The 14,837-nt window shown below is 43.9% G+C and overlaps 1 protein-coding gene across 2 annotated transcripts in view; it reads left to right on the top strand.

Moving 5' to 3' along the window:
• THSD7B (thrombospondin type 1 domain containing 7B) overlaps positions 1-14,837 on the top strand; it is a 1,078,590-nt gene that overhangs the window by 33,226 nt on the left and 1,030,527 nt on the right. The gene's annotated exons all lie outside the window — the stretch shown is intronic.

Here is a 14,837-nt window from a genome sequence, read left to right as displayed (position 1 = left end):
TTTGCCAACCCAAACTTCAGACTCCCCTAGAAGGAATTTTGAATTCATCATCTAAATGGATAAATGAACCAACAACCAAGTAGGTCCTTTCTGTAAACTAGAAAGCAGCCTGTCCCTAAAGCCACACCGTGGGGCTCTGAGAATCCAATACCATCTAATCTCGCCGAAGCTTTAGAAAAAATTCCACTGAACAATGGATAATTTAGTGCAGGCAAACAGAAAAGAATAACCCACGCCTTGGGGAGCTGAAGAGAGGGCTTATGAAAAAATGGTTAGAGTTCATAAAATTCTGGTACTTAATCATGAGTACATCATGCAGATATGAACATAAATATATTCCAACTGAAGACTTCTTCTTTGAAAATAAAGACTTCCAACTTCCAATTTTCAAGCTTCTTGAGTTTCATTTTAATTAAAAGCAAACAAAAAATAAAAATAATTTAAAAAAATTCATAGGGCCGTGAATGCCATCCTTTTCTTCAAGTTAACACTCCCTGTTACGCTCATCCCAGACACCAAGTAAACACAAAAGCTTCCTTCTAAACATTAGGCCCCCTGTTCCTTCTTTTAGAAATACTGTGTTGTTGTGGGTATCAAGACGTGGCTCATCTAAGAATGCTAAAATTAGGCCAGCTTCCGAAGCTGAGCAAAGAAAGCTGACATAGCTCCTTTTTATCAGATTAGCCAGGTCAACTATTAATTTCCACCCCTATAACACCCGCATCCATTTCTTTCCATTTGAATATCTTTCTCTATTATCATTGATGTTAGCTGGACGGTTGAGGTGAACTAGACATTCATTTCATATGAGAGCAAACCTGTCCACATTGCTTTCTAGACAGAAGAGAGAACATGTGGACATAATCGCTCAGTAAAAACATCACAGTGTGATTACCCAAATTCAGTTATCCATTTTTAGCACAACTAGATCCTGTGCCTTAAGATATGTTGCAATCTTAAAGGCATAAAATTCCCTATGAGTCACTGAAGCCCCAAATGTCTAACTCAATAAACTTTTTCAATTAAATGCCTAGTTTACCCGAACCGGGGCACTGGCTAAATACCACCTTCAAGCAAGTGGACAAATCCTGAAGGTTAGACATTTCACATAGGAAGAGCTGTCTCTTTGAAAAGCCAAGGTGACGCTGCTTCAAGCCACTAACACAGACACAGAAAGAAGGCTGAAAGAGCCAATGCTTTCTTTCATATGTATTTGGCCATAAAATAGTTTTAAAAGCTAGGATCATTAAAGAATGGGCACGTTTTCCCTAAAAGAAATGGAAGGAACACAAGAAACAGATGGGAAGTGGGCTTCTCTTGTGAATGCTGGTTGGGATGATAAGCAGTGAGACACATTTTGGGGACAACTGGGAAAATCTGAATATTTCTTGGAATCATGTGGTATATCTTTTTACATATTTATATAGATAAGTATACCTAAGGGGATGTCAAAAATTCATGGAAAAGTTTAATTAAATGGTTATGAATTTCTCTATGAGTTTTTGGAAGTACACACACACACACACACACACACACACAAGTGCATGAACAACCCAGTACTGAAAGTAGTTTTGTTCTATATTCATATTTGGTCTCTTTTCTTATCTTTGCTGGTCAGTATTGCATATGCAATATTTCTATGCATGTGCCCTGCTTCTATAACAATAACAGATTGTTCTGTAATGGCTTTGTTTCAACAGAGGGGGGCCTTCAAATGTTAGCCTTGGATAGGTTTTCTGATTGTATTTTGTCTTGTGTATCCACGTCAGTGCACTGTTCCTTAGTCTCTGAACCAGGGTGTTGGACAGGCAGGGGTTGAAGGAAAAGAATGGACATTTTTGACCGACCAATACCTTGACATTGACTCCATCACATTTAATTTTCATACACCCACATTAGCTGGGTATGGTCATCTTTCTTTTACAGGTAAAGAAACGGGCTCCTAGGTGTTACACTGTTTGGTTTAAGAAAGTGTATTAAGTATTGACTGAGGCGCCCTCCACCCAGCCTTATTGATTTCCTGACTGCTACCGTACACCTTTCCCTGCAATCCCCCGAAGTCTTGCCAATTGCTCATTGACTCACAGAGAAGTCTACGAGAGACTTGCCGGACAAAAACGACAAGTTCTTCACTTTTAGGTTTCAAAATCGCCCTTGTACAAGAAAGTACGAGTGAAGAACAAGGAAGTTTAAAGCGAAAAGATTTAGATGTCATCAGGTTTCTAAGAAAGAAGACATACCTGTTGCTGTCAAGCAACTTCACACTCACAGGGACCCAGGGAAACCAGCGGACAGGGTTTCCAAGGCTGTTCTCCTGCAGGGCACAGGTGGGGTTCCCTCTTTGACCTTAAACTTAGCAGCTGAGCCCTTACTCATTACGATACCACCCCCTTAGGACTCAAATTGACTTTCCTTCTGGGGTCTTAGGAAATGGTATGCGGGCCCTCACCCCCCACATCCCACTGGCCCAAGCTGCCATGGTCTAGTAGGGAGGGTGGAGACAGCTGAGGGCTGCCCTGCCCCCCAGCACTCTTCACGAGCCAAGGGTGCGCAGGCCGCTGCCCAGCATTAGTCCTCAGAGTCAAGGGCAACAGCATGACATACAAGGCCAGGCAGCAGAGCTAAGGACACTGCCCAAAGGGTTAAGCTTGTTAGGGAGGATGAGGAGAGCCTCATAATGAGGAAGCAGAGGGAACCAAGAGGTTCCGTATAGGTGAATGGGAAGAAGGACCAGCAGGACCCACAGGGCTTCCCTCTCAGAAGTGCCAGGTGTCTGTCTCACGATCTGGAGAAGAAAGTCACGGCTGCGGAGCTGCCTCTGACTCACAGAAACCCTATAGCACAAGGTAGAACTGTCCCTGTGGTTTCCCAAACCTGTCACTGTCTACGGGAGTAGAAGGTCGTACCTTCTCCTGCACAGCAGCTGGTGGCTTCAAACCTTTCAGTGAGCAGCCCGGTGAGCAGCCACTACGGTGAGAGGAAGAGCCCTACGTGGACAGAACCAGACCCAGGAAGGATGACGCTGAACGCTCAAACCTCCACACCATCAGCACTGGGCGTCCTAAGGATGAACACAATGAACTGAAATTGCTTTTTCCACCAAGGGACTGGATGGAGAGGGGATAAAAAGACACGAGCTGATTGGCACTCTGAAGCACAGTTCTGGAAACTACCATAGCCAGAGTAATAAGTTATCCTGGTTTACAGAGCAAGTGGGTTTCAGCGAACTTCCCTTGTAAATTGTACTTCACAGGGCTGCGAACAGAGGAAAGGTTAGCAGATATTTCATCCTGATGACAATTTTATAGACTAAGAATTTTTTAAAAAGTCTTGCATAGAATGACTCTGAAATCCAGGGAAAAAAATGTTACCAGCTAGGAAAACCTTTTTTGGGGGAATGTTTATGAGACATTTATTAAAACTGCATAGCATTTTCATTTCAATAGCATTTCCTTGTAGAAATTAAATACGTCAATGACTCTCAGTCTCCCATTTGTGTTTTTCATTTTCTTTAGTATATTTTACAAACCAGAAACAAACAATGAAGCCTATAAAATGAAAAATAAGTATAGTCTTTTGATGACCAGAGACCTTTAATATCTTCAGGAAAAACAAAATTCTGGCCTTGCTTATTTTTGCAGGGTGCAGCACGGTTGAACTAAATGATACAAGGAATGAACCAAACTAAAGGCAACCCAAAGACACAGAATGTTCTCGGTCTCAGGGAGGACCTGTGCTCAACACAATCGTTATTTGAAAAAGCCCCATTTGATTACTTTTGTTTGGCCCTGGAGAATACTTTAATATTCCGCTGGAAATATAATTTCTGATGACAGTCTTGCCTACAAACCTAGAAGCAGGAAAATAAGACGGGGAGAAGGTGAGAAACACGGCAAAGCTGCGCTGACTGAAGCGAGCTGGGCACGTCACTTATGTGGGGAGTCATGCTTCGCGTGCTGACTCACTGGGAGAGAGGCTTCGTCCTGACACACACTGCATCCCCGCTGAGCCGACTACTTGCCCTACGCTTCCCACTGTTCACACAGTCCACGAACGAGACGCTTTCCTCAAAGAATAGTCTTCCCCGCACTGAGTTTCTCCTACCGAATTGACGGAGAAGGCTTTTCACAGAGAGATCCATCAGGCTGCATTGAACCGTTGACGGAACGATTTGTTGGGGAGGAGGCAGTGAGACAGGCAGCAGGACCCTGTCGGTTAGTTGCCAGGTTGTTCTCTGTCTCAGCCCTCCGTGCTTTTTCACCACCGCTCTGCCTGGCAGGGGGATGGCACTTGCAAACTACACTCCCCACATCCCCTTGCCTATGGACTTGTGGTTACTTCAGTTTTCCCAGTCGCAGGTACCGGTGAAAGATTGGGAGTGGGAGGCAAGGAGACGTGGGGATTTGTCAGTCTCACTGGGATTTTACAAAGGAACCCTGGTGGCACTGCGGGTTAAGCGTGGCACTGCTGGCCATGAGGGCAGTGGTTCAAGCTCATCACCAGCGGCTCTGCTTCCAGATGATTTCCAATTTCAGGAACTCTATCGCGGATCACCATGAGTCAGTGGTTTGGATACTGGGGTGGGGGTGGGGGGGATGCTCATACTCCAGGTGACCCTGCGCCTCTCAGAGCAGAGCTGTGCTTTCCCTCTGCTCTCTTTGCAGGTGGGCGCCCGTTTCCAACCTTTCATTAGCAGTGGAGGGCATTACTGTGTGGCTGGGCCCGGAGACTTCACACAAAGGTTGTTGTCCAGTTGATTCTAACTCTTAGCAGCCCTATCAGACATCGAAGAAAAGCTGCGCTCTCCACGAAGGGTAGCTCCTTAGAAACACTGACCTTTGGGGCAGCAGCAGAGTGCTCAGTCCCTGCACTGCTAGTGGGCTCCTTCCCAGGGACTTAGGGCAGCCTTTCAGCAGTGGCTTTGACTTCTTTGTGGCCCAGGTTCTACCAGCCAGATCTCCTCATGGGCTTTTCAAAAAGAGCCTATCTTAACAATCTCCCTCTGGACAATTGGGCACGGTCTGGGTTTTCCCAGCTCAACCCTCTCTGGTAGAAGGGCCATGGAACAATCAAGGTACTAATCATCAAAAGTTTGCCCTCGAAGTAGACTACCACACTAAGCTTACATACAAGAATCACTCATGGGGTAAATAACAGACATAAGAGCACCCACAGAAAACAAAACCTGGGAAGCAAATGGACAGAAAGATTTATTCACTCATTTCCCACGGGCCTACTGCGTGCCAGGCAGTGTGCTAGAGGATGCGGCTCCGAAGATGATCGAAAGCAAATGCGGTCTTGCTTTCACGGAGTGTTGAGCCTAGTGGGGGAAGATGGACACGCATAGAAAAAATTACACAAATAATATAAGTTTGCAGCAGCGTAGTCAGTTCCACCGTGAGGCTTGTTTGGAAACATGAAATTGATATATTAGGGAACAATTTGAGCATAGCATGATTCTCTGTTTGCTTGTGCAGCAATCTCAACTCAGAGAAACACTCCATGAACAACAACAGAGAGCCGCTGGATCAATTTCCCAGTAGACTTCAGATGACTCCCTTCCCCCGCTTCACACTGACTCACAGGCCTGCCGCCCTTTCCAAGCCACTTCCACACACAAATGCCAGGCCCTTTCCAAGGAAGGATGCTACATTAATGATCATGCACTGTTCAACCCGTTCTACACATGCAAAAACGTGATACCTTTTTGATGTTAGGTTCTTCTTAACATGCGTTATTCGGGAGGTCTGGGGATGTTGTGTCCCTAATCCCATCGCCCCATATCTTAAATGGGTTTATTCTGTGGTTGGGAGAGAGGGAGGTAATTTCCCTTGTTTTGATAAATAACAATCCTTTTGCCAGTTCAACAATTCTCACACACGCAAGCCAGTGACACTGATGACCTGCCTCATGTGGCTCCACCATCACCACTGTCCTTTCCCGAATGACTCCATTGCTAGCAGGGGTCACCCAGTGCCCCCCAAGCACTGATTGCCCCTCTGCTCCCCCTCTGAGAAGGAAACACTAGCCATCTTTGATCTCGATTTGTTTGTCTGGTTCATAGAAGTGAAAACAGACAATGTTTCTTCTTTTCTTGTTGGTTTATTTCTGTCGTGTGTGTGTGTGTGTGTGTGTGCACGCACGTGTGTTCAATAGTTTAGTTTTGCTGGTGTCAAGAATATGCACACCGAAGCACGATAGTACAACTATTTTGACACGCACAGCTTGGTGACACGGACGTCATTCACCAGAGTTGCGTTGCCCTTCTCTGAATTACTCCTTTTCCATTCATCATAAATGCACTGCCTGCTAAGGCTCTGAGACCATTTTTCCAGTAACTGCGGTCAATTTGATCCCATATGGATAATATGGGACTACACACATACATACGGCATCAAATTGACCGCGGTAGCTGGAAAGATGAACTGGTTCATATGGAGTCCTGGTGGGGTAGACCATAAGGAGTTGGGCTGCTCTGTGCAAGGTCAGCAGGTCAAAACCATCAGTCGCCCAAGGGCTCAAGTAGAAAGAAATTGCTTTGGATGTTGATGGCAACATATGTACAAATATGCTTAATTCTATTGAATGATGGATTTTTATAAGATTTGTATGAGCCCCCCAATAAAGTGATTAACTTCAACAACAACAAGAAACTAAAAACCACCATTAGCTCCATGGGAGAGAGACAGGTTTTCTACTCCCACAAAGAGTTGCAGTCTGGGAAACCCACAGGGGCAAGTCCACCCTGTTCTCTAGGAGGGTTGTGAGTCAGATTCCACACAATGGCAGTGCATTTGTCTTTTCATTTGTGGTTTTGACACAGTTCTTAAGCGAGCACAAAGCTCCAGGCAGACATTCTTCCCTAGTTAAGATGAATGATTGCTCTTAAGAAGATTTCAGGAGCCGTGTTTGGTTTAACGTTTAAAATGTGTCTTGCCCATTGTTTCAGGGACATGGCAATGTATGGTTTTCTTCTCAGAAGTAGGTCTTGGGGCCTTTCTTCCAAGTCTGTCTTCCTCTGGAAGCTACACTGAAAGCTGACCAGCATCACAGGGACACCCATGGCTGCAGGGACACAGACTGGTGCTGGTGGTAGCTGTCCTGAAGAGCTCTGGTGGAATTCAAGCCCAGGTCCTGCTCAGGGGAGGCAGAGGGGAGTATTCTACCCCCGGACAATCCTTACCCTCAGCATCTGCATTAGAAGAAGGGGAAATGGCATCAGAGCAAAAGAGGGGGCCCTTCAAAAGGCTCTGACAAGCACAGGAGCATTTTGCAAGTGAGGAGGATAGCTTGGAGAGTCCTACCTTATAATTGGCAAGGTGGCAGAGTTGTGTCTGAGGGTGCAATTGTGCATCCTGACTTGGGTAGAAGTGAGGCTGTCGTTTGCAGGCCATGCTGTGATCTAGGGAGCTAGAACCAAGGCTAGACATTGGGAAAGGAAACGATTGTATGCTGAGCTACAGTGTTATTTCGCTCTGAGTGAATAATGCAGACGTGGTTGGTGGTTAAACTGTTATTGTACAGAGATGGCTCAAGCATATTTAGTCAGCTGCCTGGATTGAAATGAGTGGCTGTTACCAGAACACAAATATATGTGTGGTTTCTGAACAATTAATAATTGGTGAATATGTAATGCCTTTATAAATCACCTCCTAGTCATGGTAACTGGGGTAGAGATGAATTATTCTCTGAACTTGTTAGGGATCAAATAATAAATGGAATGGGGAAATCGCTGGAATGAGGAAAACACTGTAAATATAAGGGGGATGTACACTGGTGCATATGGGAGCTGGAGGCACAGGGAATCCAGGGTGGGCGATACCTTCAGGACCAGGGGTGTGAGGGGCGAGGCTGGGAGAGTAGAGGGTGAGTGGGTTGGAAAGGGGAAACTGATTAAAAGGATCCACATATGACCTCCTTCCTGGGAGATGGACGGCAGAGAAGGGGGGGAAGGGAGACTCTGGATAGGGCAAGATATGACAAAATAACAATCTGTGGATTATCAAGGGCTCATGAGGGAGTGGGGAGCGGGGAGGGAGGGGGGGAAAAAGAGGACCAGATGCAGAGGGCTTAAGTCGAGAGCAAATGCTTTGAGAGTGATTAGGGCAAAGAATGTGCGGATGTGCTTTATACAACTGATGTATGTATATGTGTAAGAGTTGTATGAGCCCCTAATAAAATGTAAAAAAAGAAAAGAAAATGATTAGGGCAAAGAATGTACAGATGTGCTTTATACAATTTATGTATGTATATGAATGGATTATGATGAGTTGTATGAGCCCCTAATAAAATGTTTAAAAATATATATAAGGGGGATGTTAAAGGAATAAGGAGGCCTGGTAAAGTACTGGTAACATGTTGGGTTGTGTCCACAAGGTCAGCAGTTTGAAACCACCAGCAGCTCTAAGGGAGAAAGACTGGACTTTTTACTCTGTTAGCAGTTAGTTTCACTAACCCACAGAGGGTCCCTGTCGGTCAGCATTGACTCAATGGCAGTGAGTTTGTTTCTTTTAGTTCGGTTAAAGGAATAGGCTGCCAATTACCACCATGAGGGATTTTCCAAGCTGACACAGTTGTACCATGTGGTATAGGAAGTGGGGATAGCCAGAGGCCATATATTCCTATGTGTCCTGTGAGAATTAGCTTGCTTTTATTTCCAATTAGATTGCAGTCGAGATACAGACAATGAAGGCAAGGAGGGAAACGGGCAGTAGAGTGGGAGTCAGAGTCTTCCAGCTGCAGTAATGCCTTGTCTTTGTGACAGGAGCGCAAACATCACTTCTGTTGATCTCAGAAATAGAGAGAACAGAGTCCACCTGTTCTCAGTTTATTCCTCCTAAGAGGACAGTAAAATATCTGACAAGCAAGATGCTGTAATTGCTGTGTAATAACCCTGTGGTGTGTCCTTTCAAGCATTTTCACGTGTGGACCATGCACTGTAATGCCTTTAAAAGTGATTGATGAGTTGAATTGATATACACATGTGCTATTTCATCACTGCTTTTGTACCCAAGAGTGGGCACAACCCACTATGATTTGTCTGCAATGAAATATTAAGCAGCCTGCTAAATATTTAATTCACCTGCTGAACCACAGCAGAGTGGCTGAGAAATGTGAAACCTCCCTTCACTTAGAGGGACACATGTTTTATACCCCAATAAATTATTCACACTATTATTATTATTTAGATCTTTATTATCACCTAATGATGGAGATGCTAGGAAAGAAACTCCCCTGGAGCAAACAGTGGTAATAGCTTGTAATAGAGTCAACATTATTATTTTTCCAAGAGCACATGCAAGCTCATAAAAATGATGAGCAAGAGGGAAAATTAAGGAAAAGATGCTTATACATAAAAATATTTGGTAAAACTTGTAGTTAGACCCTTGAATATTGTGAAAGTTAAATGCCCCTGTGATTCATTCACAGAAATAGCATAGGTTACATTTACCTGGCCTTCTCATGTACTCCTCTGCAAAGCTTTACATAATTGGCTTCTGAAGAACATGTGGTACGTGGGGAAAGAGCTTGACCCGTGATCCCTAATTCTATTGGTAGCTATGTAATCTTCTGCAATTTAATTGCCTTTTAAAAATTAATTAATTAATTAAAAATTCAGTTTATTGGGGGCTAATATAGTTCTTGCAATATTCCATACATCCATTGTTTCAAGCATATTTGTACATATGTTGCCATCATCATTTTCTTAATATTTTCTATTTGAACCCTTGATATCAGCTCCTCTTTTTTCTCCCTCCCCCACTCTTTCACCCTTGTGCCCCCTTGATAAAATATAAATTATTATAATTTTCTTGTCTTAAACTGACTGCTGTCTCCCTTCCCCAGTGTTTTTGTTCATCCCCCTGGGAATGGGGGGGATTATGCATCCATCATTGCGATCCGTTAGCCCTTCCTCCCCTCATCCCCCCTCCCCCTTCTCCTTACTAATTGCCTTTCTGTGCACAGGTTCCTTGTCTTCAAAAATATTCCATCTATTGTTGTGAGTGTTATTGTGAGTGTGTGACGAATATTACATACATGTAGCGGTAGATGCTCAGTGTTACTGTCCTTTTCCTTCGTCTATCAGCAACAGCAAAATCAATGAGTCTACTGCAATTCACACACACACAGTCTCTCGTTGTATCTTTTCCATTTTAAATTTATTCTCAAAGATATTAATGCTCGCAAAAACAATAGAACTGATTCATCACAAAAGACAAAGCTGTGAAGATCAATGTGAATCCCCAAATGTACCTTTGGGCCCTTCTGCTAATGTTAACTTAATTCCTGAGGGACCAGCTAAGAAGCTGTGTACTGTTTACATGTTGGCCTGCGATCTCTAAGGTCGGCAGTTCAAAGCCACCAGCTGCTTTGTGGGAGAACCACAGGGCTTTCTACTCCGTGAACAGTTACAATCTTGGAAACTTACAGGGGCAGTTCTACCCTGTCCTATAGGGTTCCTATAAGATGTCCTTGACTGGATCTATAGTGTTAAGAAGGGGGTTATTATTTGTATTGAAGAAGAAGGTATGGCTCATTCATCCCTGCAGATGTTTTAGGATACAAAAATGACCCCAATCTCAAATATAACTTAAGGAGAACATTTATTGAGCCTTAAAAGTTACAAAGACAGAACTAAGACACAGACACATTCACCCAGATGAAGAAGGCTACTAGCATGAGGGAAAGATGGAATCTGTGGCTAGCTAAGTAAGGCACGGAGAAAAGGGAAGTGTCACCAACTCATGACTGATGGCAGGTCAGTACATTACAGTTACAGGTGGGCTACAGAGCAGAAACAGGGCCATGATTGGGACATGTGCATTGTGTTTGAAGAGCTTACAAGATTGGCCCAAGACCCTCTGACCAAGGTAGTCTGACTGACAGGGCATGCCTCATGACTGTGTGACTCCCTATACTGTTCCCAGTATATTGATCTCCATTAGGGACACGCCCAGGAAAGCCCCTAAGATAGACTGCCCCTCCCAGGCCGGGCTGGATGGGAGTGGAGGTAATTCGCTTTCCAAATTCATGCAGTCTGAGAACAAGCTGATCTACATTCTTGGCTAATGAATAGAAGGAATTTAATGGAGGTTTCATCTATGTGGAGAATGTGTGAGTGAATTTTGCATTGTCACGGTCATCCATAACCTTCTGCACATCAGAGTGCTCAGAACTGAAGCTCTAATATACAATGAAGCCTGGAAGACTTCAGTTGTTGGCTTTCCTTTGATGTTTGCCTTATGATTTTTGCTGTTTGAGTACGTTGAAAAAAATCACCGTTTTTGAAAAACAAAAGAAAAAACTTGCTTAATTATTAGAACCAAATGGTCATGCTGAAGCCAGGGATCCCAGGAGCTTGAGTTCCTTTGGACCATTCCAAGGATGTTCCATTTCACCTTGTGTTCTAGGGAAATGGTACCTGCTATGGAGAGATCTGGTGGTTGTAGTGGTTACTCATTGGGCTGCCATCTGCATGGTCAGCAGTTCAAAGCCACCAGCAGCTCTATAAGAGAAAGGCTGGGATTTCTACTCCAGTAAACAGTTGTAGTTTCAGAAACGCACAGGAGGTCGCTATGGGTCAGCATCGACTCTGGCTGTGAGATTTGCAAAGGGTGCCCCTGGTGGGAATGGTATCTGTTAAAAATGCATGGGTGGTTTAAATGGCTATGAGTCAAAAAATTTGGTGGTTTGACCCCTTCCAATAGCACCATGGGTGGAAGACCTGGAAATCTGTTTCTGTAAAGCTTACAGTAAAAAAAGAAAAGAAATCCTCCTTCACAGCAGTCCTACTGTAGTTCATGGGCTCCTTAGTTGAATGTACTTATCATGACAGCAGGTTCAGTCTGGCTCGCGTTGCACAGGGCAGGTCTCTTTTCAGGCAGACTCTCTGTGTGAATGAATGGCATCCATATGTTACATGGGGAAACTGAATAGCATATTACAGGGGCTTCCAAAAATGACTACCATTCCAAGAAAAATTCCTTAAAATCCTTATCGGATTCATTACCATACATTGCCTCCCTGACTTTCTGTTGAATCGGCTCTTGTCTTTGTTAAAATTCCATTCAGTCTCGACTTGCTTGAGTCAGAAGCAGGGGGAATGATATAATCAGGTAGCATTTGTGCGTCGTTACCGATGGAATGGGAGAGGAGATGCACTTCTGGATCTGAATGGAGACACCCTGTAGTTCCCAAATGGTGACTGTGGGGGTGGATTTTCCTAAATCAAGCAGTCAGTGTAGTTCTGTGTAGACAGGGTAGCTCTCCTGTCCCACAGAGCTGTAGACACTGAGGGCCCCCGACAGGCAGTTCAGATGGCAGGACCCTGGCTCAATCCCAGGAACTGGAGGTTAGACCAAGATGAGCTAGAAAGATGCAGGATCCCAGAATGAGGGAGGGAGGTTTGCCAGAGCATTCCTATATTTGATACAGACCACTCTTTAAAGGATATCAGGGGTGCACTCAATATGCATCACTTCCTAATCCTGCTAATTAATACATCAAATAACTCATTCTAATATAGGACCATGGGCACAGGCATAGAGACTAGGATTTATAATGCATCACAGAATGGAAAATTGGCTAGTAGGACCATATTAAGTAATTCACTGCCCTGCCAATACTTACCACTAAGACCCTCTATGAGAAACAGCGCACTGGACACTGAATATATGATCATGAGAGATGGCAGAGCTCAGCAGAAGACACATAAATGGGTTATATTTCGTTTTAATTTCTTTTTTAAATTAAACTTTTGGCTTTAGCATACTTAGATTTACACAGAAATCACACAAAAAATACAGGCTTCTCATATACCAAGTACACAGTTTCTCTCATAACATCATATACTCCTTATGTCATTTGGTACATTTATCCAACAAATGAACAAACATTGATACATCATTATTGCCTAAGTTCCATAGTTTATTCTGATGTAATTTGTTTCCCCCTCTTCCAGGATCCTACCCAGTATGCCACATGGCATTTAGACTTCTCTGGACTGGTGGTCACTTTCCCAGATGTTCCATATTTTTGATGACCTAGACAGTTTTGTTGACACTCTCTCATGTTGAGTTGGCCTGCTGTTTTATCACACTTTGACTATGCCTGTGGGAGTGGCGGATGTAGGCCACAGAGATCAAGTGCCAATACCCGTACAAGCTACCCAGGGTGCATCTGGTCAAGCTGACTGTTCAGTGTTGACCTTGATGGGCTAATCTTATCAACTGGTTGAAGTAGTACTTGTCTAGCTCCTTCACAGTCAAGTTATGTTTTCATTTCTCCTTTCCCTTCACTGTTCTTGTATTACTTTCCTAGAGCATCCCAAACTCCATGGCGGAAACAATTAATCTCTATAGTACTGGAGGCCACAAGTCCAAAGTCAGTGCTCATGGGGCTCACAAGGGAGGCTCTCTCAGAAGGCAGCAGAGGATGGCACCCCCCATGTCGTCCAGCTCCTGGTAGCCCCAGGCATTTCTTGGTTTCTGGCAACACATGCAAGCTTTTTTGTTTGTTTCTTTCTCTTTTTAAAATCATTTCATTAGAGGCTCATACAACTCTTATCACAATCCATACATACATCAATCATGTAAAGCATATTTGTACATTCATGGCCCTCATCATTCTCAAAACATTTGCTCTCTACCTAAGCCCTTGGCATCAGGTCCTCATTTTCCCTCTCCCTCTCTGCTCTCCCATCTCCCTCCTTCATGAACCCTTGATAATTTATAAATTATTATTTTGTCATATGTTGCATTGTCTGATGTCTCCCTTCATCCACTTTTCTGTTGTCCATCCCCTAGAGAAGAGATTAAATGTAGATCCTTGTAATCGGTTTCCCCTTTCCAGCCCACCCTCCCTCCACTCTGCCAGTATCACCACTCACACCACTGGTTCTGAAGGGATCATCTGCCCGGATTCTCTGTGTTTCCAGTTCCTGTCAGTACCAGTGTCCATCCTCTGGTCTAGTCAGATTTTTAAGGTAGAATTGGGATCATGATAGTGGGGGAGGGGGGTAAGAAGGGTGAAAGCTTTTAGGAACTAGAGGAAAGTTGTATGTTTCATCATTGCTACATCACACCCTGACTGGCTCATCTCCTCCCTGAGACCCTTCTGTAAGGGGATGTCCAGTGGCCTAAAATGGGCTTTGGGTCTTCACTACACACTGTCCCCCTCATTCACAATGATATGATTTTTTGTTCTGATGATGCCTTATACACAACGTGATCACACAGGCTGGTATGCTTTTTCCATTCGCTGTATCTTTTGATAGCCGGGCACCATCATCTTTTTCGCCACATTTGCTTATGCACCCATTTGTCTTCAGTAATCATATCAGGGAGGTGAGCACACAATGACATGATTTTTTGTTCTTTGATGCCTGATAACTGATCCCTTTGGCACCTCATGATCACGCGGGCTGGTGTGCTTCTTCCATGTGGGCTTTGTTGCTTCTGAGCTAGATGGCTGTTTGTTCACCTTCAAGCCTTTAAGACCCCAGATACTATATCTTTTGACAGCCAGGCACCATCAGCTTTCTTCACCACATTTGCTTATTCACCTGCTTTGTCTTCAGCGATTGTGTTGGGAAGGTGAGCATCATAGAATGCCAATTTAATAGAACAAAGTATTCTTGCATTGAGGGAGTACTTGAGTGGAGGCCCAAAGTCCATCTGCTACCTTAATACTAAACTTATAAATATATACACATAGATCTAGTTCCCCATCCTCATATATACATATATTTACATATATACATGCCTTTATTTAGACCTCTATAAATGCCCCTTTCCTCCTATGTCTTTCCTTTGACTTTCCTCTTGTCCCACTATCAT

This window comes from Tenrec ecaudatus, chromosome 13, assembly GCF_050624435.1.
Source record: "Tenrec ecaudatus isolate mTenEca1 chromosome 13, mTenEca1.hap1, whole genome shotgun sequence".
NCBI lineage: Eukaryota > Metazoa > Chordata > Mammalia > Afrosoricida > Tenrecidae > Tenrec > Tenrec ecaudatus.
The sequence above is the reverse complement of the archived record's forward strand: the minus strand, read 5'-3'. Positions and strand labels throughout refer to the sequence as shown.